General features: G+C 45.0%; 1 protein-coding gene across 5 annotated transcripts in view; it reads left to right on the top strand.

Moving 5' to 3' along the window:
* The first annotated feature begins 1,126 nt into the window (after positions 1–1,126).
* LOC150044723 (zinc finger protein 809-like) overlaps positions 1,127–10,763 on the top strand; it is a 32,382-nt gene continuing 22,745 nt past the window's right edge. For all 5 annotated transcript variants that reach the window (XR_016533068.1, XR_016533067.1, XM_090321037.1 and 2 more), the window contains exon 1: positions 1,127–1,205. The gene's annotated coding sequence lies outside the window, so the exon portion shown is untranslated. The remainder of the gene's footprint in view (positions 1,206–10,763) is intronic.

Raw genomic sequence — 10,763 nt, 5'->3', positions numbered from 1 at the left:
CCACAAAAGGACTTGAGACTCTTATCTCCAATTAACCTCTAGAAAGGGAAATGGGATTTGGCTCAAAGGTAGGGCAGTAGACTTGAAATGAAGAGCTCAGGGCCAGCGCCCAGGCCAAATCCAAGCCCCAGAGCTGACCCAAAAGAAAAAAAAAAAAAGGAAGTGAGGTGGGAATCAGTAGTAGAACATCAGTCTTGGGCAAAAAGGGTCAACTTCAAATGGAGAATGAAGAAGGTGGCTGCTGCTGGTGAGAAAGACCAGGCTAGGTGCTGGGACTGTGGCTCAGTGCTAATGCTTGCCCAGAGCCCATACCTGGATCAAAGTAGGTCTTGGTTTCCTCTGCCCCAGGAGAAGCAAGTGGTGAGCCCCAGACCCTAGGTCTGGGCATCAGCAGGAATCGAGAACTCTCTGCAAAGCCACATGAGGTTGACTGTTAGCAGCAGGAGGAGAGGAAGGCATTGGTTGCCAGAGGCCACAGGGATGGCACCAAAGGGCTCCCCTCCCCCACCCCCTGCACACCAGCTCCCAGCATGCACCAGTCAGGGCCCTGCAAAGCAACAGTTGTGCTTTGTCTTGGCCAGGTGGGCCAGGAGGGAGCGGGAGGTACCATTGAGGATCGGGAGGGGGGTGGTCTGATGTGAGACCCACCAGATCGCTCCCGGATGACGGGACCGCTTCACAGGAAGGCAGATGTGGACGGATGCAGACTTTTGCTCACATGCCGGAATAGAGTATCGTCGGCTCGGTGCCTCCACGAGTCCAGCACTGGCATTGGTGGGGTGACCCCCCCGCAGCCATGACTTAGTGGTGGAGTCCGGCTTCCGGACGGCAAGCAGGAGGAAGGGGGTGAAAGTTGACACGTGGCCACCACCGCCACCACCATCGCCACCACCACCGCTGGTGCTCTAGGAGCTGGTGCTTTCACCTCTACAACATCAGGAAGCGCAGACCGAGGGCACGGAGCCTGGGGCAGGGCCACAGGACCATCGCAGGGACGGATGTGTGGCCTGGAGCAGGGCTCGAGCGGCTCATATTGCCTTGGCGGAGGAAAGACAAGCAGCTTCCGCAGCGGGTGGCTCTGCACCAGCGGCCCTGGTCTGCCTGCCCAGCCCGCCCAACCTGTGGCTTTGCAGCCTGTAGCGGGAGCAGCAGCCCGAGGGCACCTGGAGAGGACGGGAGCGGCGCTGGTTCCCACAGCCAGACAGGTGCGATGGGGCCAGAAGCCCCCACTATCCACTGCCCCCCACCCGGTTTGCTTCAATCCTTCAGCTCCCTCTTCCTCCTCTTCCTGAGTCCTCCATGGCAGCTCTTAGAGAGTTAGCCCTCCTCCCCTCCCCTCCCACCCTTTTCCTTGAAGAGATGAAAAACATAAAAAGCTGCTCCCCATTTTGAGGCAGCAGTGAGCTTGTTGTTTATATCCAAATCTCCCATAAATTAAAGAAACAGGATTGTGGTGTCCAGAAGTTCCAGGAACTAATCTGTCTGCGTTAAAATTAAAATTGACCTAAAATCCAAGCATAGCATTTGTTTTTCGTGCCATAAAACTACCCTCAGACAGCTGGATGGTACTCAACTGGCTTTCAGCGCCCTGGAATGTCCCTGACCCCCACGTTATCTCACTCAAACATCTGGTTGCTGTGTTACTGTAAATCTGTTTTCTTTGCCTTTAAAAGCCCTGTAAATTTTCAGCTGTGCTTCCTCCTAAGCTCCCCTGTGTTGGGTACAGGCAAAGCCCGAGCCCCAGCCCGCCTGAATAAAGCCTTGCTGTTGCATTTTGGAGCTTCTGACTCTCCGTGCTCTTCTTGGTCGTGGTCTGGCCACCTGGGCATTACATATGTGGGCTCGTCTGTCCGGGATCCCCCAGGAACCCTGTGGAGACCCTCTGAAGGCCAGAAGCTTTACTGCTCTGTTATCGCTAGAGCTAAGAGCGCTCTCTGTTTGTCAGTGTCTGTGTTGTTACTTTTTTTACTTTCATCTTGTGGCCAGCAGTCGCATCTGTATCTGGCAGGCTGTTACTGGGACAGACTTGTCTGGACAGTGATTCTTGAGGAAAGGGAGATGTCCTGATCCCTATTCTGGGCAAGGGCCCTCTGGACCCTAAGCCATCAGGGGACACTGAAGAGGTGTCCCTCTGGTTTGACTACACTCCCCAGGGAGGGGAAGAAGGAGTCTCCCTGATTCCTCCCTGCAAGAGGTGGACTGTGTTTGGGCAGCTTCCCTCTGAAAGTAGTGAGGGGGCGCCATCTGGTAATCGGTCCCAGTAAAATTTAGCTGTTTGTTTACATTTGTTGCTTGTAATCTGTTGTCTGTTTGCCAGCTCTCTTATTTTATCCTTTGAACATGGGAAGCAGCACCTCTTTTCCCTTAGATCTGACCCTTGCACATTGGCAGGATGTGCAGGAGACTGTCAGTAACAACAGTGTAATAGTTCAAAAGAAAAAGTGGGTCACCTTCTGTTCCTCAGAGGGCCCCCCTTCAATGTGGGATGGCCCACTGGTGGCACTTTCGATTTGACAGCCATCCAGAGAAACAGGAAATTGTTTTTGAGCTGCACACAGGACTCCCTGACCAAATTCTTTATGCAATTAAGTTGCCTTTTAAAAAGTTTTGTTTTGAACATGGTTCTCACCTGCAAGAGTAAAATTGGCAAAGCTGTCTTGACACAAACTTCCGGAGAAGGTACAGCTGATATTAATTTTGCGCGCTTTAAGATCTTTGAGTATGAATGTGTGTATGAATGGGTATGAGGGAACATGTTCAAGGTTAAATGCTGTGTGAAACACTGGGTGAGCTCATCCTTGAAACACAAGGCAATTGTGTAAATCTAAGTCTAAACTTCAAGAAAATGATTAGGTTTAAATGTTTCCAATGTTTTTTGGATTATTGCATTATTTTATAGAGAAACTGACGCCTAGAGGCGTCAAAGAGATGCCAGTGAGGTGGGAGCAGAGAGGAGGCTGTAGTGGAATTTTCTCCTCTATCCTGAGCCTTATACGGCTTCTCAGATGAATGCCAGCCCAAATAATAGCTATGAGAAGTAATAAAAATTGATTAGTAATAATAAGTGCTATTTGTTGAGATGGATGCTTCATTTATTTTCTTGCTCATTGAATGTTCTATCATAAAACTTTGTTGCGGTAGGAATGTGACTTGGTGGTAGTGTGATTGTACAGCATGTGAGAAAGTGCAGGTTCCATTCCTCAGTATCAAATAATCAAACAAAACACAAATCCAAAGTGGCACTGTGGCTTGCTCAAGTTGAACAGTTGTAGCCTTGAGAAGAAAGCTCAGTGACAGTGCCTATACTGAGGTCAAATCCCTGGACTGGCAAACATCTGCAACAAAGAAAGAAAAAACAGGAAAAGAAAACCCATTTTAGAAGTCTCACTGTGTCTCAAGTGGTAAAGTGCTAGCCTTGAACTGAAGAGCTCAAGGAAAACACCCAGGCCCAGAGTTCAAGTCCCTCCAACAATAAAAAGTATGTTTTACCAGGGTGATGGGGAGCCTGTAATCCTAGCTACTCAAGAGGCTGAGATCTGAGGATCAAGGTTCAATGCCTGACTGGCCACAATAGGACCTGAGATTCTTATCTGCAGTTAACCTCTAGAAAATGGGAAGTGGAGCTTGGCTCAAGGATAGGGTGGTAGCTCAGGGACAACACCCAGGCCCAGAATTCAAGCTCCATGATCCACCCCCATCCCAAAAGAAAAAAGAAAACCAATGTTATCAAATTCCATTGTTTTTTTTTTTTTTTTTTTGCCAGTCCTGGGCTTGGGCTCAGGGCCTGAGTACTGTCCTTGGACTTTCTCAAGGCTAGAGCTCTACCACTTGAGCTTCTGGTTTTTTTGTATGTATGTGGTACCAAGGAATCTAACCTGAGTCTTTGTGCATGCTAGGGAAGCACTTTAACCACTAGGCCAGACTCCCAGCCCAGTACTTCTATTTTTAGCACTTTGGGGAACTTCAGAGAATTCTGAAGACATGGACTGATCTCTCCATGTCACTGGTAAAAACTAGCTACTCTCACCTTTGAGAAATTGATTTCTTCGTTGTTGTTATCTTTCATTTTTGTGTGAGATTGGTCAATGCCTTTCTCAGCCTGGTTATTTCACTTAATGTAATGTCTTCCACAGCCCTTCATGAGATTCCGAATACAGCCTTCTCATTGCAAATGTTTTCCAGCTGTTGGATATGAAATCCCTACATAAGAAAAACATGGATGTTCCCATTGTACTTCAATTATCCTATGGTCAGCTATTCTACTCCACAGCTCCTTGAGAAGTTGGTTCTATTTTGTTTCTTTCTTTTTGTATTTTGGTGGTCGTGGGGTTTGAAATAGGCCTGGGGGATTTGTGGCCCTGTAGTTTAATTACAACACATATTGGTGGCTTTACTGCACAGAGCTAAATGAAATGTCATTATGCACTCTCTCTGATGGAAATCAATCACAGTATACTGCCAGTAAAAAATGAGGCCGAGGCCAGAGCACAGGGTCCCTGGGTCTGCCACTAATGTGGGAAGTCTAGGCTGGTGTGCAGCCTTGGTCAATTGGGGAATCTTGAACGATATAAGCCCACTCTCCACCCACCCACAAAAGAAAGAAAATTCATGGGCCGGGAGTTTGGCCTAGTGGTTAAAGTGCTTGCCTAGCATGCATGAAGAGCCGGGTTCGATTCCTCGGTACCACATACATAGAAAAAAGCCGGAAGTGGTGCTGAGGCTCAAGTGGTAGAGCTCTAGCCTTGAGAGAGTCCAAGGACAGTGCTCAGGCCCTGAGCTCAAGCCCAGGACTGGCAAAAAAAAAAAAAAAAAAAAAAAAGAAAGAAAGAAAATTCATGTCTCAAATCCAGTTTCCTTCTACTCTTCTAAATAACTGGAAGAGGGTGAGAAACTCCAAGTAGTTTCCTTCCTGTTATGTTCTTGATTTTTAAACTTTGCTAAAGCAGTAAATAGGAAATACAGCAGTTGCGTGGCCAGAAGTTTGGCCTAGTAGTAGAGTGTTTCTGTAGCATGCATGATACCCAGATTCGATTCTTTGGCATTGCATAATTAGAAAAGGCTTGAAGTGGTGCTGAGGCTCACGTGGTAGAGTTCTAGACTTGAGAAAAATCCAAGGACAGTGTTCAGGGCCTTAGTTTAAGCCCAGGACTGGCAAAAAAAAAATATAGTAGTGGCAATGTACTTAACCTGAGAATGTCTTCAGGTTACCTTCCCATGGTTGAGCAATGCATTTGCTAAAGTCCTCAGGTCTCAGCTCCTCTTGGGCTGCTTGTCCTAGGGAAGAGGGGTCCCTTTTTCAAACTCCTCTGCCTAGAAGAAGCAGCAGTTTCCTGATTCTCAGTGAAGGGAAGGAGGTGCTGCTAGAGATAAGGATGCTGGAGAGCAGTGTGAGCTTGGAGCTCACAGCCTGCAGAAGGAGGCTGCAACAGACTTGTTCTGAAGAAAAACCAGGGAACGGGAGAAGAAGGAAGGAAATAATTAAGTTAATATTTTAGATCAGTTGTCCAGAGAAGGGCTTGCTGAGGGAAACTTTTGATCTAGTTGCTGAGATGATAGACAGAAGCACAAATATTTATTTTTGTGTATGTGTGTGTGTGCAGGCACATACACATACACACTCTTCCACCAGTGCTGGGGCTTGAACTGAGGGTCCCATTCCAGTGCTTGACTTCTTTCTGAAAGGCAGAATCTCTACTACTTGAGCCAAATATTCACTTTGAGTTTTTTCCTAATTTATGTGAGATAGGAGCCTGTCAGCTTTGTCTGCCTAGGCTAGTTTTAAATAGAGATCTTTAGATATCAACCTCCTGATTACAGGCAGGAGCCATCAAGCATCAAGGTCCACTGAAAGGTTTAGAAAGAAGTAGCATTATGGCTCAAGTGATCAAGCACCAGCCTTGAGGTGGAGATTCAGGGACAACACCCAGTTCAAGTGAAGCCCTAGGACTGAGGAAAAAAAAAGTTTTGAAGAAGTTTCTAGATAAGTACAGGCCAAATTTGCAAAAGCACTGCTTTACTTGTCAACTTGTTACATATTCATTCATTCAGAAAAATATCAAGATCAGTATACCTACGAGAAAATTCAGTCACATCACATGGGCCTCATCTGCTGTAATAATTGTAAGAATTGTAATGGAAGTTCATGTGAAGGAAAGACAATTGTGAGTCCTAACAGTTCCCCCTGGTCTATTATGAAAGGATGCCTCTGGCTGCTCTGTTACAGCAGTGTGCTCAATATAAAAGGCATATATAAAAGGCATACTATTCACAGTAATAGAAAGGTAGAGACAACCCAAATGTCTGCTGATGGACAAACTAAATGTGGTATATGCATTTAATGGAATATTATTCAATGTTCAAGAGGAATGACATTCTGTCCCAAGCTACAACATGAATGAACCTTTAAAATTATTTTAAGTAGCTGGGCTCAGTGCTTCACCCCTGTATGTCTAGGTAAGGAGGCTGAGATCTGAGGATCCTATGCACCCAGTATAACCCCGGTTGTAGTGAGGTAAATGAGTCAAGATCTGACTAGGCTGAAGGAAAAGGGGAGAATGAAGAGTTGTAAAAACAAAAACTTCCCCCCATTTCGAGGCAGTAACCATGTTGTTGTTTATACCCCAGAACGCCATAAATTAAACAGGATTGTGGTGTCCATACGTTCCAGGAACTGACCTGTCTGCAGTTAAAATTAGAATTCATGTAAAATCCAAGGATAGCATTTGTTTTCTAAGCCATAAAACTGCCCTCAGACAGCTGAATAGGACTCAACTGGCATTAGTGATGGGAGCTCCCATCACCTTGAAATGTTCCTGACCCCCACCTTACGTCACTCAAACACCTGGTTGCTGTGTTGCTGTAAACCTGTGGTCTTTGCCTTTAAAAGCCTTGTAGAATTTCAGCTCTGGGCGTCCTCCTAGCAGTTGACTCCCAGTGGTCTTCTAGGTGGTGGTCCCTAGACCTGGGCATTATTACACTCTTTCTTTTCTCTTCTGTTTTTTTGTTTGTTTGTTTGTTTTGTTTTGGTGGGTGATGGGTCTTGAACGATGGGCCTGGGTGCTGTTCCTGAACTCCACAGCTCTACCCCGTGAGTCACAGTGTTACTTCATATTTTCTAGTGATTAATTGGAAATGAGAGTCTCACATTGGTAGAGTGCTTGCTTAGCATGCACCAAGACCCGGGTTCAATCCCTCGGGATCACATACATAGAAAGTGCTGGAAAGTTGTGCTATGGCTCAAATGTAGCCTTAAGAAAACCCAAAGGCCAGTGCTCAGGCCCTGAGTTCACAGTCCCAGGACTGGCAAAAAAAAGAAAGTCTTAACGTTCTTTAGTGCCAGGGCTGGTTCAAAGCCAGTCTGGTCACTGAAGTCCATAGGACTATTATCTCCAATTAACCACCAGAAAGCCAGAAGTGGGGCTGTGGGTCAAAGGATATGGTGGTATCCCTGAGGTGAAGAGCTCAGGAACAATGCTCAGGCCCTGGGGTAGTGTAGTGGCCTTGAGCTAAAGAGCTCAGGGACAGCTCCCAGTCCCACAACCGATGCCCAAATATTTTGTAAAAATGTTTGAATGAAGGGTTTAAAATTTATCCATATGATGATTTGGTTTCAATGCTATTTTGAAATTGGATATATTTTAGGTAAAAGAAGGGTTGCTAAATATGGATGTTTGTTACAAGGATGATTTTGTAATTTTTCTTTTGCGGGGCGGGGGGGGGGGTTCAGGGAGGGATCATGGGGATTGGATTCTGGGCCTGGGCAATGTCCTTGAGCTCTTCTGATTAAGGCTATTGCCCTAATCCTGGGCCTAGGCATTGTCCCTGAGCTCTTCAGCTCAAAGCTACTCCCCTACCCCTAGAGCCTCAGCCCACTTCCTCTGTTGTAGAGTCTTTATAGGCTAGGCTGGCTTTGAATTGATCTTCAGATCTCAGTCTCCTGAGTACCTAGGATTACAGGCATGAACCACTGGGCCTGGCTTACGATTTTGTAATTCTTGCATTGAGGAAAAACTGTTATTTGAGTTCAAGCTGTTATTGGAATTCTAAGCAGTAGCTCAGTCTGCAGAGAAAAAAAAAATGCCTCCTTTAAAAGGAGTCCTGGAGGCAAAGGGGAGTGCCTTGAGCCTATGAGAGTTCTTCAACTGCAGAGAAAGGCTAAAGTGTGAAGTTTTAAAGCAAAGATTAGAAAAGCTTAAAAAAAAATAGAAATGTGTTTCTGGATAAAACTTGGAAGTGAGATTATCCTAATTATTTCAAAGTGAAAAAAGGAAAATTAGGACTACCAAAATGATTCTTTAATTGCTATTTCAATTTGCCTTGTTTTTTTTTTTGTTTTTTTTTTTTTTTTGTGCTAGTCCTGGGGCTTGAACTCAAGGCCTGAACACTGTCCTGAGGCTTTCTCAAGGCTAGTGCTCCTCCATTTGAGCCACAGCACCACTTCCAGCTTTTTTTCTATGTATGTGGTACAGAGGAATAGAACCCAGGTCTTTGTGCATGCTAGGCAAGCACTCTACCACTAGGCCAAACTCCTGGCCCTGCCCTTATAAGTAAGTTTTTTGTAACAGTTTCCAGCAGTTCCACAGAGAATGACAGCAGATTTTCCAAATCTGTCAGATGTAACTTTGGTCCTTAATAAGTTCCAGCTAAAAACAAGCTTAAAGACTACTTTTTTGTTGATGACTTGTTGCTTTTAATTGGAGTAAAGTGGCCTTTTAAATGACTCATTGATCTGAAAACTTCAGTTTGAACCCAACCCAGGCAGAGAAAGGTCCTTGTGAGATTGTCATCTCATCACCACCAGAGTACTGACAAGCAGAATTGCTTTGGAGTTCTAAGTGGCAGAGTGCTAGCCTTGAGCTGAAGAGCTGAGGGACAGCACACAGGCCCTGAGTTCAAGTCCAGCAAGCGAGGGGAATGCCAGAGGTGCATTTACCCCTGTGTGGAAAAGACACTCCTGAGACTAAAGCAATGGAGCCTCCAGATGCAACAAGCCATCGTTTGGATGGCAGAGATGGTGTCAGATCCTAGAGTCACTTGTGTTTTGCCTTTCAAAATTAACCAGAGCTGGAGGTCATAGAACAGTTTGTAAGCATTCCTTTCTAATGCCCATGTCTATCTACCTCACACCTGGGCAGGAGCTTACCAGTCATCTGTAATAGTGGGTAGTAAAAAGTTAAGATTATCCAAGGAATGGATAGTTTCAAATCCTAAACCCCCTGTATCTGCCCTAACTGAGCAAATTTTGGGCTGCCAGCAGTCACATTCATTCAGGAAAGATATTTGGGGACCTGAGACTGTGTCCCTATTGATGTATATATAGGCCTACACAAAAAACTCAGATATTATTAGGGTCCCAAGAAATCAAGTTCCCCAGTCAGGAAAGTTCTTTTACAAACCAGAGGTCTAAACAGGCTACGCTGCTGTAGCACCCCCAAAAGAGGGTCTGTGGAGTTGCCAAAAGTAAAATGTTGTATGTGATTACCAATTTGGAGTAAAATATTGTTCAGAAGATGGATCTTCACCAGTCAACCCCCTTAATATGAAGGGGCCAGAGTCATTTGTGGATAATGAGGAAGAATGAATTAAAGAGGCATGGGATATACTGGTAATAAGCAAATGTGTAAGTGTGAAGAATGGTTACAGGCTCAAGTCTTCCAGATCTGCCTAGTTTTAATTTTTTATTCTATTTAATAGGCTTACAGTTTATTCACAAGGTAGAAGGTACATTTCTTAAGAATCATTGCTACCCCTTTTCATGTTTTTGTCCCCATTTCCCTTCTACAACCCCTCAGCCTTATTTTTTTAGTAAAAGAAACACAAAACAAAACTAGGCCAGAAGTTTGGCCTAGTAGTAAGAGTGCTTCCGTAGCATGCTGGAAGACCCAGGTTCGATTCCTCATTACCACATAGATAGAAAAAGCTGGAGGTGGTGCTGTGGCTCAAGTGGTAGTGTGCTAGCCTTGAGGAAAGGAACAACAATCATTAATTATATGGCTTAACATTGTTCAAGGAGGGAATCTCTAATTACATTCTCTGGGTCTTAGTCTTTAGAACTTAATCGAAATTAGGCTAACGGTTTGTATGTCATAGAAACATATCAATTTATGAAATAAAACATTATGATTATAGAGTCAGGTTTTTTTAGTCAGTATAGGTATGTTTGTATTTCCATTACCATGTCCATAGCGTTGGGTATGCAGTTATTGAGTCCTCGCTCTTGTACACTTTGGATTTAATAACCGCATATTAAGGATACCGTGCGCCTTTTGTTCCTTAGTTCTTGACTTGTCTTACTCAGCATGATTCGCTCTAGATTCATCCACTTCCCTGCGAATGCCATTATTTTATCTGGTCTGTTGGCTATGTAGAATTCCATTGTGTATATATACCACATTTTCTGTATCCATTCATCTGCAGTAAGGCATCTGGATTGTTTCCATCACCTGGCTATTGTGAATAGTGCAGAGATGAACATAGCTGAGCAGGTGTCTTTATAATATCCTGGGTCATGCTGTTCAGGATAGATGCCCAGTAGTGGTATGGCGGGATCATAGGGAAGGTGTATTTTCAGTTCTTTAAGGAACCTCCGCACTGCTTTCCAGAGTGGCTGAACTAGTTTACAATCCCACCAGCAGTGCAGTGGGGTTCCTTTTTCTCCACAACCCCGCCAGCAACTGTCGTTGCCTGAGTTCAAAATGTTGGCCATTCTTGTTGGGGTAAGGTGGTATCTTAGGGTTGCATTTCCTTTATGACCATAGATGATG

Source organism: Megascapheus bottae, chromosome 29 (assembly GCF_031878675.1).
Source record: "Megascapheus bottae isolate mThoBot1 chromosome 29, mThoBot2.hap1, whole genome shotgun sequence".
NCBI lineage: Eukaryota > Metazoa > Chordata > Mammalia > Rodentia > Geomyidae > Megascapheus > Megascapheus bottae.
The sequence above is the reverse complement of the archived record's forward strand: the minus strand, read 5'-3'. Positions and strand labels throughout refer to the sequence as shown.